General features: G+C 40.8%; 1 pseudogene; it reads right to left on the bottom strand.

Annotated features, from left to right (window-relative positions):
• Positions 1–658: 658 nt before the first annotated feature.
• LOC143649326 (magnesium transporter NIPA3-like) overlaps positions 659–15575 on the bottom strand; it is a 39371-nt pseudogene continuing 24454 nt past the window's right edge.

The raw sequence follows: 15575 nt of genomic DNA, 5'->3' as shown, positions 1-15575 counted from the left end.
TAATCCTGGGATGTTCAGAACTTTTTGTCATTCAGGGATCCCAGCTTTGTTGGTTCTCCAGCTCCACATCAAATGGCACAACCTCTCTGAGCATCTCGGGGATCTAGCCCAGAAATAAGGCTATTACTCCTCAATAGCTGATGCAAGCACCTGGGCCCCTACAGTGCTCCAGACACATGGGAAAGAGAGAACCAAACCTCCTCTGCCTCTGTCTGGTCCCTCATTTTCTCCCTCTATCTGAGATCAGGACTCAACAAGGAGACTTTGGCTTTCTCTCTGCAGTGTCTGAGCTCAAATCCCTGCCCATTATTGTGGGGTGAGGATGACATCCCATCCCCATCTTACCCTCTTCTCCCTTGAAGGTCTGAGCCTCTCCAAGGCTCTATGCTGAGACTGCAGCCCAGGGGGTATTCATGTGATCCCCTGCCCTGACAGCATCTCAGTCTCACATCTTCCCTCCTGCAGTGTCTCTGCTCAGCACCTGGAAACCCTGGGGAGGTGATGTTGGTCACACCCACACACGTTTCAGGGGGCAGCCATGACAAAGACTGTACAGGGGCCTGAGACATCAGCTCCAGGACTTACCCAGGGCTCCAGGCCTGAGAAGAAATGAGCCCCAGCCCTGCCTGAGGCTCTACTCCCTTAGACTGCCAAGCATTTAGGGACCTCCAAAGATGAGCAGCAGGAGCCCCTGTGTCTTCAGACCCAGCAGAGGGGCATCTCTTGGGAACAGGGCCTTGTGGGGGAGGTCTCCTTGCTGCCTCTTGTCCATGAAGACACTAAATTGTTATACAAACATCGACATGATCCCCATGTAAAATCTAGAAAATAGCCTGAAAATAAGTATACAGAACTTAGAAGTGAAAATTTTTTAAGTATAAAATGTTATATCTAATTAAAATGGAATAATTAAGAAGTGCTACTGCATAATTGCCCTCTGTCTATTATGCAAACACTCCCAAGACTATTGTGAGAATTCAGTGGAATATGTTGCGTGAAAACCCATTTTGGATTTTCCTGGCTATAGCTGCCTGAGCAGAGAGGCACATCAGAGATTGTCAGTGTTTGCACATGGATTTTCCAGGCCCCCCTCCTTCTGTCATGCTTTTCCAAATATGATTCTGTGAGGCTCTTCACTTTCTTCTCCCCTGACCCCCCTTTCTCACCTGAGCTCACTCTGGTCCTGTTCTTCTACCAGTGACAGACTCCTGCTCTCCATGTTTCTGAGTCCAAAATGTTCCTAAATCCACACATATAACCACAAGAGGGTGAAGAGTTTTTCCCAAGCAGCCATGTCTGAAGGCCTTCCCCAGGCTGTGTATCCCCCCAGGACACTCTCCTCAGCTGTCCTCACAACCCCCTCAGCCACCTGCCCTTAAGGTCTTTGCAATAAATCCAGACTCCTGACCTTCCCATATCTCAGAACTCCCAGAGACTAACATAAGACCATTCAGTATTTCAGTGGAGAGCCACCCAGCTGAAAAAATATATTTATATCCTTCAATAAATTTGAACAGCAAGAAAATTAAAATTAAAAACTAAAAGATATTATTGCCAAGTCCTTTTTAGTGCATTATTGTATAACATGACCTCAGCATTTTACTTAGAAGGGGCAACTATGCTTTAAGGTATACTTTTCTATATCAAGATAAGAAAAAATCTGATATTTTATTTACTTTTCTAAAACTTATTCCTGCAAAGGAGAAATTAAGCCTACCTATAATCATGCCACGTGTCATCTCTAGAGACCCCCTAAGCCAATTCGTCAGGTGAACTCACTACCACCCTCCCCATATATGACATGACTCCCAGGGTCCAAATATCCCTGAAAGTATGGGACAGGACTCTCAGTATGAACCAGCGATTGGCATCATGGCATTGAGAAAGCCTCTGTCAAGAAAGGGGAAGATAAATGAAACAAAATAAAACATCAGTGGCTGAGGATTTCAAATAGAGTTGAGAGGTTTTACTTGAGATTATTCTCATGCATCATTTAGATATCCCTTTTAGTTTATGGTGTATTGGAGTGGTTGGAGGGAAGTTCCTGAAACTGTTGAGTTGTGTTCCAGTAGCTTTGATTCTTGAAGATAATTGTATAAATATATAGCTTTTACAACATGACCATGTGAAAACCTGTGTCTGATGTTCTTTATTCTGGGCAGAGACTGATGAGTAAATCTGTTAGCTATTGCTATTTATCTAAATCAGGGTTTGGCAAATTCTAGCCCACAGCTTGATTTTGTTTGATTTTTAAAACAATATATCAATAGCAAGGCACATGGGCAGTTCACTGGCAGAAAGCTCACCTGCCCAGCTGGAGACCTGGGTTCATTTCCTGGCCCATATACCCAAAAAAAGGAATAAAAAATCAATAGTCATAGTCTTTATATTTCATGCATATTCCAATGTTAATTATATTCACATGCATATGAGTGTATATTGTTTATTGAGGACAAATTCATATAACACCAAATTAACCTCTTTAAAGAGCACAACCCAGCAGCATTGAGTACATTCACCACATTGTGCAACCACCACTTCTTCATAGTTCCAGGACATTTTCTTCATCCCCAAAAGGAGCCCCCAGCCCCATTATAGTCCTTCTCTACCCTTCACCCTAGCACTTGGCAACCACCAATCAGCTTTTTGGTTTCCATGAATTTGCCTGATCTGGACAGTTCCTATAATGGAACCATACAAGAGAAGACCATGGAACTGATCATGAGTTTTTCATCTATGAAGCTTGGGGATAACCATCAAAGAAAGAATATTTCATGAAACATGAGCTTTATGTGCAGTTCAAATTTCAGTGTCCCATAAATAAAATTTTGGTGGGAATAAAAAAAGAACTGTGCACTGAAATATTTTTGTTTTGAGGATGAAAAAATGAACAACTTTATTTCTGATGTCTTAAAGTTTTTTTTCACTTTAATTCCACCTCTATTAATAATAATAACAATAAAATAATAGCAGACTTCATATGCTAGAACCAAAATTAATTGTCACCACTTTCCATAACAAGTAATTAGGAAATCTAGCACATACCATTGTCATGAATATTTTCTCTATCCATAATTTGGTTGAAATTCTCATCATGAGGTTCTTATCATGGAGTGACATAACTAAGTGTTTCATCCAGAGAAAGCTATTTTATTGGATTCCACCATGAAATCTTATATTGTTATGGTGGTTTTTACTGCCACAGACTAATGTGATGTACAATTACTTAGAATTCAGGAGAAATGAGAATCCTGAACACAATCTCTGCTAGCAATCTTGAGTAACACCAACACAACATTAATGTAAATATAAAACTAATTATGGCTGGCCAGAGTGAGAACTGCTCGTGAAAATGACAGAAATGGGAGAGAAGGAATGGAATCATAACAATGACCCATTGCTCTGAAATTTAAATCTTGTTTATAATGCATTTTATATGAACTGTGGAAAGATGAAGAATTTTTGTTTTGACTTAGAGCATATAACACCCTGGAATTAAGCATAGAAATAAGGAAAAAGAAAAGAAATTCATATTCTTCCTCATCAGAGAGTAATTCAATCATGTTTTCCAACCTCATGTTTTACCCTTTGGGATTTTATTAATATTCTCTTTAACTTGATGACACAAATAATAAATTGTACCTCTCCTCTGATGATCATAGGGGTCGAAGCAAAAATAAAACAACCAAACAGAAAATACCTTCAATTTACTTGTAAATTAGAATAATTATTCTTCAGTGAGATGAGTTTTTAATGGCATTCAATGAAATTTATAGCTTTATGGATGATAAAATCTCACTGATATTGACAATGTCATCACATAGTTGTGTATACATCACCATGGGCATTTTTATTGTGAGCCAGTGAGTGTATATCATGTATGAACTGCATGTGTGTGAAGATTTCAAAATATTATTTAAAAAAGACAGAAATGGAGATATTTGGAAATTCTGCTACAAGTTCATAAGTGCATTAAGTGGCATTTCTGTATTTGGATACTGAATATAAGCACTGCAGGCTGCATTGTGATGTGCTCTAATAGAGGGAGGTTCTATAGAACTTTGGGTTAATCCTCAGAAATCAGATTAAGCCAGACCACAAACTTGAATGAGAATCATACAAATAAGCATCAATTATCAATTGTAAGAATTGTATATTTACACAAATCCAATGAGTAGTGCTTTAAAAGCAATGCATACATGGACAAGGTCAACTCAGTGACAATTATACAGTGAAGATATTTACTCACTACTTGAAATCTTGAGTCTGTTCTTTTCAGTTCTAATAAAATTTACAGAACAAAAATAATGCAATTTGGACAGCTTCATATTTCCCAGTTTTACTTTCAACACCACCATCACTCACCAATAAACATTTAAGATAGTAAAGATTTTGAAGTATTATAATTCTTCTCTTACATTTATAATAAAATAATTTTAAAATTTTCAATGATTCTAAACCATCATCATAATTTTAAGAAAAAAACTTTGTGTATGTTAACATGAGATCAGTTTGGTGTGTCAGTGATAAATTTTTAAGTTGAAGAACCCATGTTTGTCTCCATCTAGAAAGCAATTGAATGAGGAAAAGTATAATTTTTAAAATTTTTAAAGAAATCTAAAAATGAAACAAATTGTGAAAGTACAACTGCATCAGAAAGAAATTGCATTGATCAATGGCCTACAGAGGTGATAATTAAATTGCCCACACTTTGTTCTCTGAGAGAAAGCAAGGCTGCAGGTATGGGAAAAGGGGAGGCTCTGGGCTCTCTGTCAGTAATTGCTTTCTGAATCATGATACAATTCTGCAATAAAGAAAAGGAGCTGAATTTGCTTCCACTACTCAGTGTTTTCTGAGGAACCTGAATAACCATCTTGCCATTTACAAGCATCCACAGGTGCTTGAGGGTCACACTGTATTTCAGAATCATGCTGCTCAGTGGTGGTCATGGAAAATGCAGTGTCAACCTCACTCAGGAGCCTGTAAAGTCCTTTATTAAGATAGGCCTAGCCCCACCTTAAACTGGCTTGGAACCAGACTCTGATGCCATCTTCAGGGAGACCATTTAAGTTGGGTCCATGCTTCCTCTGGGTGGCAGAACCACAGGAGGAGCTGATCTGTCACCATAAAAAAGGCCTACTCTTTGGGGAACATTTCCCTGAGCATTTGGATTAAGGAACCCCTGTCCCAAGAAGGCTGAAGATGTGGAAAATTGAAGCGTGTTGTGGAATTGGGGTCTGCCATGTTGGGGTGTGGCATGTGGTGAGAGGATTCTGTTACCCCAGACCTCCAAAGTAGAGGTGGTGACAGGTTTGTGTTTGCTCTCTGGCCTCTGGGTCCCTCTCTATTGTGTGTGCAATTCTTAACACAAATACTAAGAACTGAGAATTTGATGTGCCTTGAACTTAAGAAGGAGGCAGCCACTGAGAGGTCTGTTCTAGTTTGCTAGCTGCCAGAATGCAACACACCAGAGACGGATTGGCTTTTAATAAAAGGGGGTTTATTTTGTTAGTTCTTTGGAGGAAAGGCAGTTAACTTTCCAGTGAGGTTCTTTCTTATGTGAGAAGGCACAGGATGGTCTCTGCTGGTCTTCTCTCCAGGCCCCTGGGTTCCAACAACTCTCCCTGGGGTGACTTCTTTCTGCATCTCCTAAGGCCTGGGTGGAGCTGCGAGTGCTAAGAAGAGGAATGCCGAGCTGCTTGGGCTGTGCTACATTGTGGTTTCTCATTTAAGCACCAGCCAATTAAGTCAAACATCCTTCATTGCAGCTGGCACGCCTCCTAGCTGACTGCAGATGTAATTAGCAACAGATGAGTTTCACATACCATTGGCTTATTCCACAGCAACAAGACTAGGCATGCTCACCTGGCCAAGTCAACAACTGAATATAACTAACACAAGGTCCCTCATTGAACTCCACAGCCTCCTTGGGTGGTCCTCTCCCTTGAGGGTGGGCTCTACTGAATGGCTGTCCTCCAAGATTTTAAATACGGCAGGAGTGATGGCAAGTCATTTCTGAGACTGGATTATGAAAACTTTAGGATTTGTCCTGGGGACTCTCTTTTGTTGTATCTTCTATCACTAGTCCTTGGGGTCACTAGCTGCCTTGTCTTGACTACCCAGTGGAGAATTCACATGCTGAGGAGCTGAGGCCTGCCCACAGCCACATGAGGGAGCTTGGAAGCCACCCCCACCCCACCCCCCAGCCAAGCCTTCACGTGAGTGTCGACATGGTGGACAGCTCACTCACTATTCAATGAGAGTCTTCAAGCCAAGGACACCAGGCTAAGTTACCCTTTGACTCCTGATGCCTGGAAAGTCTGTGATAATAAATGTGTGTTGTTCAAAAAACATACTTAAAAGTTTCTATTTGGAGTCATTTGTTTGCAGGAAATAAAATGGTGACTGGTTAAGGTCTCTAGGAACAGCTTCATTGCAGAGAGGGAGACTGATGCACTTGGGCACATGCAGCACCTCTACGGGGACACAGAGACCCTGCTCATCAACATTAAAGGAGGGGCTCAGAGCCTCTCACACAGGGGACTCCCGTGCTTGAGGTCAGGCATCTCCTGCACAAAGATTGGAGGTATGGCAGTGCCTTGGGAGGCATCTCCTCCATAAGTCTTTGAAGAAGTTAAGGTTTCTCTGATTTCTAGCTCAGGAGAACGAAATGCATTCACAAGTCTTTTACTTAGGACAATAATTTGAGAACCAACTAAACTGTACAGTGTCAGGACTAGAATTGAAATAGAGGTAAAAAAAAAAAAAGTGAGTGAAGGGGGACAAGGGTTGAGAGAGTCTGATCTCTGGAGATCTAGACTAAAAAGTGGTGGAGGTGACATCTCTAGTTGGGGTTGCAGAAATTTAAACAAAAACAGATATATAGACTGTGCTTTGAGTTACCAGTATTCCTCTCTCTAACACACATGTTTATCACATAGAACACTTATATGTGCACACATACAGACAATCACAAGCATTCTATTTCCAGTTCATGGATCCACTTTGGGTTGAGAAAGTCAGCATTTAATTCTGCATGATCAGTTTCTGATATTTGGATTATGCTGGTTTCTAAACATGAATTAATGGACTTTCTGTTATTTTCTCTAGAGTAGAATTTCTGAGCTTGTCTGAGAGTAATTTCTTGTCCCCATATGAGTGTGTTTGTGTGTTTGCTCTGACTATGGAACCACATTTTAGTGCAGATTTACAATCATCATGGAAATGCATATTTGAATCCTGGTTCATTTATTTATTAGTGGATGAGTCCACTTTACATTCTCAGGAAATGTTCTTAAAATATCAGGTTTTCACACCTATGTCAATCAGATACACTCCAATATCATTAAATATTATATAAATGGTGAATATCAGATATTAACTTGAATGTAAAACAATAGAAGCTGTTAATAACCAAAGACTTCTATTCCCATCCTCATTTAATTCATTTGACAAATATAAGTTTTGAGAACATAATTTATATTTTTTCCAGGAAACTCAGCATAAACAATTTCCATTGGAAACTGGGTCACTCCATGCACAAGTATTTGTGTTTTCCTTTTAATTCATTACTAGATAGCTTTATTCAAATGTATTTGACCTGAAATAAAATGTACATTTTTTGAGCCACCTCTTCAGTGATTTTAATAACTATGTCTGGTTCAATAACCACCACCACAATCATGATATAGACATCTGCCTCGCCCCAAAATGTGCCCTGGTACCCTATTGCAGTCAGCCAATTCCCCTCATCTCCTGATAACTATAAATTTATTTTCTCTTGCTATAGTTTTGCCTCTTCTAGAAAGTCATACAAATAAAACCTACTGATTGTATCCTTTTCTGTCTGGCTTCTTAACATATGCTTTTGAGTTCTCTCCATCTTGTCCGAAATTCTTAGTATTTCTTCCAGTACAGAATTCCATTATGTGGACTACCAAAAATTTTTTACTCATTAATAATCTTGAGTATTTGAGTGGTTTTTGGTTTGGGGCTACTATGGATGAGCTGCCATGAGCAAATATGAACATGTTTTTTAGTGGACATGTATCTTCATTACTGTAACATCAGCATTTAGGAGTGGGATACTAATTTACATGGTCAGGGTAAGTTTAAATTTGTAAGAAATTCAAAACAGTTTGTCAAAAAGTGTCTCCCATTTTGTCTCCTTACCAGAAATATTTGGGGATCCTAGTTGCCTGCATCTTTGTCAGCCCTCTATGGTGAGTCTCACTATTTCAGGCATTCTGGCGGCATTAGCACATTGGGGTTTCAATTTTTAATTTAACCTGATCTGTATCTTCATTATTCCCCAAGTAATATAAATACTTTACTTAGCAAGCTCTCCAGTGACATGCTCAATGCAAAAGAAACCTTAAGGCATATTTCATTCTAGTTATCTCTTATTATTTCATATTTACAGTGTTATGACAAAGTCTTTCTTTCCTTCTTTCCTTTTTCTTTTCTTTTTCTTTCTTTCTTTCTTTCTTTCTTTCTTTCTTTCTTTCTTTCTTTCTTTCTTTCTTTCTTTTCTTCTTTCCTTCTTTTCTTATTATTTATTTTTCTTTCTTCCTTCATTCTTCTTTTATTTCCCCTCTTCCATTTTCCTCCTCCCATACTCCCTCATTCCCTCCCTTCACTCCTTGCTTTCATCTATCCTTCCTTCACTGTATTTCAGTCTTAACCCCTGCTACATGGTATAATCAAACTCTTTGTTCAATTCTCATCTTCCCATATCTCATTTACCCTCTTGATAGTGTGCAACAGTATTAATTTGATACCACTATGAGTCAAGGTTGAGAGGAGACACAAATTCTTCACCTCCTGGAGAATACATTCCTATGGGGCACATCCAACAGGAACCTAAATTATGTAGTGTATTAGAAGGTGAAGAGTGCTATGTATGCAATTAAAACAGGGCATATAAATAACAAGAGACACAGCATTGCAATTTTTAAATACTGTGATCTGCCATTCTCTAAATTTCAAAGTGCCTTGGGAATTATTTGATTTTAATTTTACATTTTCTTAGACTTTCTGATTCTGCTTTCTTTTCTGTAGAGCTCATATCCTTAAATTATTTAATCTCCAAATACAGAGGAATGATGTTCATTTTATTTAAAATTCTTATTTAATAACTTCATGTGTCTGGCTCAAACATTCATCTATCCATTAATTCATTTAACCAACAAATATTTATTGAAGGCCCATTCTATGTGGCTCCCCTGTAATGGGTTTTTCTTGCAGGGGTAAATACAAAACACCTGTGAGAAGCCATTTCTGTCAAAGAGATGACACTCAAAGACACTAGATGTAAAGCAAACCAATAGGCTCATTACTATAACAGAGAGCAAAGATATGAGAAAGAAACTCTCCATGACTGGGGAAATTTAGAATGTTCACCCGAGCAGGTGAAGAGGGAATAACGGCTCCCCCAGCACAGGGAGGGGCTAGCACCAAGACAGGGTCCCCAACCTCTGATGCTGGAAAGTAGATCAGTGGTGTGGGATCAGAGAGGAGAGCAGAGGGCCCAGGGACTTGTTCAAGATCAGAAATGAATTTCTTATCTTATTTGACTGCATTTATAGACTCTCCCAGTCTTTCCATTTAAGTTACATAGCATGGAAAAGGAAGGGTGTGTTTAATATAATAAAATAGTAAATGGTCAATGTAAAACATTTTTTGAAATAAAAATGACTATAATTAGTCTGTTTAGACATAGCCATCAGCCATATACTAACAATGTAAAGATATTCAGGTTTTGTATATCTCCTTGAACCTCTGGGTGATATTGGGAGATGGGGAAGTAATGAATTTCAGATGGAGCAAAAGATAATTCCTTGTTCTCATCTTGTAATGCAGAGGCAACATTTCTGCTTCTTTCTGACACTCTTCACTAATTAAGGTCATCACTTATTCATATATTTATAGGATTTTATACTTTTATTCTGTATTCAGTTAATTGCAATTACTTGATTACTTGTAATCAAAAGTATAAGTTGAATTTTTTCTGAAAATATTTCTGTTCTTATGACCTAGTACTTTTACCTTGGAAAAAGTCCTAAATTGAAATATTACGTTCAAATAAAGAATGTAATATATCACAAAGTTCAATGCAAAGGACAATGATAAAAATTATAATAAATATATTATATAAGGATATTATCTAAGAATACATAATCTGTATTTTAAATGACATAAGTTAAACAATTTCCTATTTCATGCTTAAGTGGAAACTCTTCCAGAGTACTTAAAGCTTAATTCTTTCAAGGAACATCTTTGCTACTCTTTTGCTCTTTAAATGTCTCTTGACATGGCTGATGGGGCACTGACAATGACACAGACTACTCTGAGATGAAAAGACAAAAGGGCCTCTGATTCTCAAACCAGAACCTCATCCCTGCAACCACACACACACACACAAGGCTGCAAGTCTCATGTACATTGTGCTGACACAGAGGCTTATCATAAGCTCTGAGGTTACCGCCCATGAGCAGTACAAACAGACACCACCTCAGGGTGAAGCTGCTCAGGGCTTCCCAGCTTGTAAAGCTTCCTGGATTTCCTGACCCTGCCTCATCCACCAGAGCTTCACATCTGTGCTGGGCCAGCTCAGATCTGGGAGGAAATCCTGTGACACTCATGTTTGGTCACCATCTGTGTTTTCTATTTAAAAGTCCCTGATGAAAGTATGAAAATAATTCCTTCCTTAAACTTGCCCTTTATTCTATTTGAGGCTCAACATAAATAAGTGACACAGAGTCAAGTGGATGTGGGTGTAATTTCCTTAGTCATTGAAAGTACTGAGGTCAACAGTTAAGATCAGGAAACACTGAAATTGAAATACAAATGTTGGAGATTTTCAACAGTAATTTAGGAAATAAGTACAAACAGGAAGAGACGAAGAAGAAACAAGCAATGGATATGGTTTGGCCTGTGAAGAACAGGAAAAATGAAAATAAAAAGTGAATTGATTAATTCTTGAGGAATGAGATGGAGACATACACCTTTGACCTATGGGAGCCACCAGGGGGCACTGTGGGTCTTCTCAGGGGACTGAGGAAACTCAAGTGGTTGGAACAGTCCACAGGCCTTTGCTCACTGGCCCACAATGGAAGTCACAGCTGGTGCTTCCTACCATAGGGAAACCCAGAGCTGACAACTACCCCAGGCCTTCCCCTGACAGAGAATCTACTCCCTGGGCCTTGGACCCAGAAGTGGGTGACAGTTAGGTGAGGTTGAGGAGGTGCTTGCCATTTTCACTGGAAACCACAAGTTTATTAATTTCTGATGGAAAGAGGGAGTAAGATTGCTACGTTAGAGATTTAATCATAGTCTCCAAAAAGACATGTTCATATCCTATCCCCTGCTTCCTGCTCCAGCACCCATGCATGTCTGCATTTACAGATGTTTAGAGTATTTTTAAAATTTGTGAGATGGCAGTAAAGTTATTAGGAAATCTTGGAACTCAGTGTTACCTTCTTGATCTCTCTCTCTTTGTAACTTCCATGCATCTGCCCATCTCTAGACATTCAAACTCTTCTGGGTGCTCAGGCTCTATCCTCTGAGTTCATCCATCCCTGGGGATCTTCTAAGGGCCATGGTTTTTTACTGCTCCTTGGGTGGCCATGGAGCTTGTCATCTCCCTCAGTGCAAAAGAACAGGAGGAGAAGCCTATCTCTCTTCTGATCATGATGGTCTTTCTGTGAATCAAATCCCTTGATCCATTTAGGATGAATCATTGTCCCATCAAGGCTGAGGAGGTCCTTAAGACTGACTCTGCTGTGGTGAGATGTGATGTGTAAAAAGGAGTAAGAGGGAGTAAGGTTGATACAGTCTCTCTCCTGAGAGAGAAGCAGCCAATTTCCTTGGGCTCCTAACTAGAGCCTCTACAAGGTTTCTCTTACTCTCAAATTCTGCTCTGTGCCTGTCCCATAGAAAAAATAAAGAATAGTAGACAAATTAAATAATATATTTTGGTAGCTAAACATTTGTTTATTTTTTTAACCCAAAACTAAAAGTGTCTTTCATCTTCTCATTTTCTCAAAAAGCAACTTTATTGAGATATCATTTTCATATATAAATTTCAAAAATTTGAAGTGTGCAATTCAGTGGTTTTAGGATATCTATAAACTTGTGCAACAATCCTCATAATGCAATTTTGGAACCTACTGATCACCCAACAAAGACCCTTCTTCACCATTTGCTCTCTTTCCCCAGCCTCCACCTCCTAATCCTAGCTAACAATCTACTTTCTCTCTGTGTGAATTTAGCTATTTGGACAATTCCTGTAAATGCACTCACATAACATGTTATCCTCTGTGACTGGCTCTCTCAGGTCACTTCTTCACAGCTTTTGAGGCTCATCTATATTGTAGCAGGGTCAGCTCCATTGCTTTAATTCTCACAATTGTATTTTTATTATCACCCTGTTTTGAAGCATTTCGTGACCAGCAGGTTGTTTTAGGGCATTTTTTTTTTGCAATAAATGAAAACACTTCTCTGAGTACAAGGTACGTGTTCCTTCACTAGGTGAGATATCTCCCACACCACCCCCACTTATGAGGAAACAGCCCCAGTGGAGACCCTGGTGGCATCTCAGAAACATGCAACAAGACTACCATTAGCCAGCTAACCTCTCCTCACCTCCTGTCCTCAGTAGCCAGAATGCCGCAGCCTATTTCTGGTAGGTCACCTGACCTTGAGGCCCTTCAAGGCTGACTCCAGACTCCTCACCTCCCAGACGCCCTTCTGACCAGCCCTGTTCATGGTGCTGACCTGCGCGCACTTGGCCTTTCCCCACTGGGTCTGAGCCCTGACTGGCGCTGCCCCCGGCACGGAGCCCAGGCCCTCAGAGCGCACCTTCTGCTCAACTTTCTGGAAGTGCCCACAGGCTGGGAAGTGGTGCAGTCAGCTCTGCTGGGCCACAACCAGCCGCTCACCCCACTCAGTGTCCCCGCGGTGCCCTCCGGGGTTAACAGCACCAGGACACAGGCAAGGTTGCTGCCACCAGATTGTTTTCTTTGGGGAAAGTGAGGGCAGCAGCGGAAGCACTTCAGAGGCCTAGGGGTCCATGGTCATCTTCCTGTCAGCGTGTGGCCAGGCCACACTGTTCCTTCAGAGAATCAGACCCCACACACCCAGGGGTAGCTTCTGCTGGATGCGATCACCAGCTCCCCAGAAGACATCTTGGAACCCCATAGGGTGGTTGCCCCGGGCCTCCACTTCCTTGGTGCAGGTTAGTCAGGTTCCATACCTGAAGTCACAGGAGCCAGCAACCAGGAACATGTCTTTGGGGCCAGTCTAGGCCAAGGACGGTGGAGCAAAGGGGCTTCTTGATGTGCTTGCACAGCCATGAGTCCTTCTCCTGTGTACTTGTCCTTGTGGAGGGACCAGCACCCACAGTGGACAGCTGGGCTGACCCACAGGGTGATGAGCATGGGTGTCCAGATAGGGCCCTTTAAGGTCTGCATGTGGACGCAGTGCTCTGTGCACAGGTCTCCATGCAGTTGCTCCTGTAGGCCAGGCGATGCCTGTCACCTGCCTGTTGGGCTCCCTGAGCTCATGCACCTCCACCCTCAATCTTCCCTTAGCTGTGCACCTCCTTGGTTGTCAAGTCAGGTGGTGACTTATATGCAGTCTTGGTACCAGGCAAAGCAGCTGATCCACCACCAAGAATATGCAGGAGGCCCTGTCCAATGACTCCCTCAGGGTGCCAGGTGGTCCAGGGGCCAGGCGGTTCTAGCCTGCATTGCACCACAGCCTCCATTGCCTTTTAATAGACCTTGTCTTTTAGAATAGCTTTGTATTTACAAAAAAATAGAGAAGACAAAACAGAGCATTCCCTTTTACCCAGAGCCCAGTTTTCCCTATTATTAACATCTTACATCAGTTGATTTGTTATAATTGAGGAACCAACATTCATACGCTATTATAAATTAAAGCCCATGTTCATCTTTTCTCAGTTTGGACCTAGTGTCCCTTCTCTATGTCAGGATACTGTAGCAAACAGCTCATGACACTTAGTTGACCTGACCTTGTAGGCTCCTCTGGCCTCTGTCAGTTTCCCCAACTTTCTTTGATTTTGATAAACTTGAAATTCTGAGCAGTGCAGGGCAGGCATTTTAGAGGCTGCCCCAGAATTGAAACCTGTCTGATGTTTTCCTCAAGGTATATTTTTGGGGAAAATCACAGTGCACAGCCTGCAGTTATGCTTCTACTCTTGTGGAAGCTGAAGCTAAAGGAAATAATTGGAATTTTCTGCCTGTATGATTTATCTTCTCTCTTCCATTTTGTAAGTTTATCTGTTTTCTCATTTACTTATGCTCTATTTAAAATTTTTATCATTGTAACAAATATGCTGCACACATTTTCTCATTTTAATCACATTCAAGTGCTTGATGCATTGTATCCTCAATATTGTCTTATCATCACCAACATCTGTTACCCTAATTTTGTTACCTCAAACAGCAATGTGTCACCCATGAGGCTGTAAATTCTTCTTCCTGCCCTCCCACCCCAGCCCTGGTATCTTAAAACCACCATGTGTCTCAGTGAACTTTATTCTTCTAGGAATTTCTTATCAGTGAGATCACATAATATTTGTCTTTTACTGTAATGGCATACATACAACAGAAGACTTCCAACTTTGACCACTGATATAATACTCTCACAATTGGGCAGGTCACATTTTGTTTATTCGTTTCTCAGTTTATGAGCATTTTGGATTGTCTGTGCCACTAGATACTGTACATAATGCTACTGTGAACATTCCAGTAAAATTCTCTGTGTGGACATATATTTCCTTTAGTTTCTTCTAAGAGTAGAATTGCTGTGCTACATGGTAACTCTGTTTTAACATTCTCAGTAACTTATAGAATTTTTTTTTAATGTCTGCACCATTTTATTTTCCCACCAGCCTTGTAAGAGGCTGCTATTTCCAACCTCCTCACAAGCATGCTACTGGGTCTGTTTGATGATAAACCCTCCCAGTGCATATTAACTCTTATTTCATTGTGGCTTGATTTGCTTTTCCTTAATGACAAAGGATGTTGAGAATCTTCCATGGGTTGCACTGTTTTTACCAAGATATGTGCAACTAAAGGTCTGATGCTGTCCCATGGGTGACTGACTTTAAGAAACTTTAGGAGACATGAACCTGAAATCACATCCTCACTTTCATGCAGGCAGAAAAGCTGTGGTCAGCAACAGGTTCTTCTTAGACACAGTGAAACAGTCAGAATGAGGCCAATCCACCCAGGGCAGCTTCATAAGCTACAAGCATCTGGTCAATTCTGCCAGTGCCAGGCTCACCTGTGGTTCACCCAGAGCTCCAGGCCAGTGAAAAGTGAAATTCAGGTCTGCTCAGGAGGCTCTTTTCTGAGCAGATCACTCACTTGGCCACCACTGGAGACAAGTACCAGGCCCACTTGCGACTTTTGTGGCATCAGCACAGGACACGCACTGGGAATGAGAACTTGGATGGAGTCCTGACTGCATTTGCTTCTCTCTGCAAACACAGCTCACATGCAGCATGGTGTCAACTACCTGCCAAAACATGCATCAGGGTATTCTAG

This window comes from Tamandua tetradactyla, chromosome 11 (assembly GCF_023851605.1).
Source record: "Tamandua tetradactyla isolate mTamTet1 chromosome 11, mTamTet1.pri, whole genome shotgun sequence".
Taxonomy (NCBI): Eukaryota; Metazoa; Chordata; class Mammalia; order Pilosa; family Myrmecophagidae; genus Tamandua; species Tamandua tetradactyla.
Note: the sequence above shows the minus strand (reverse complement) of the source record. Positions and strands in the feature narration are given on the sequence as shown.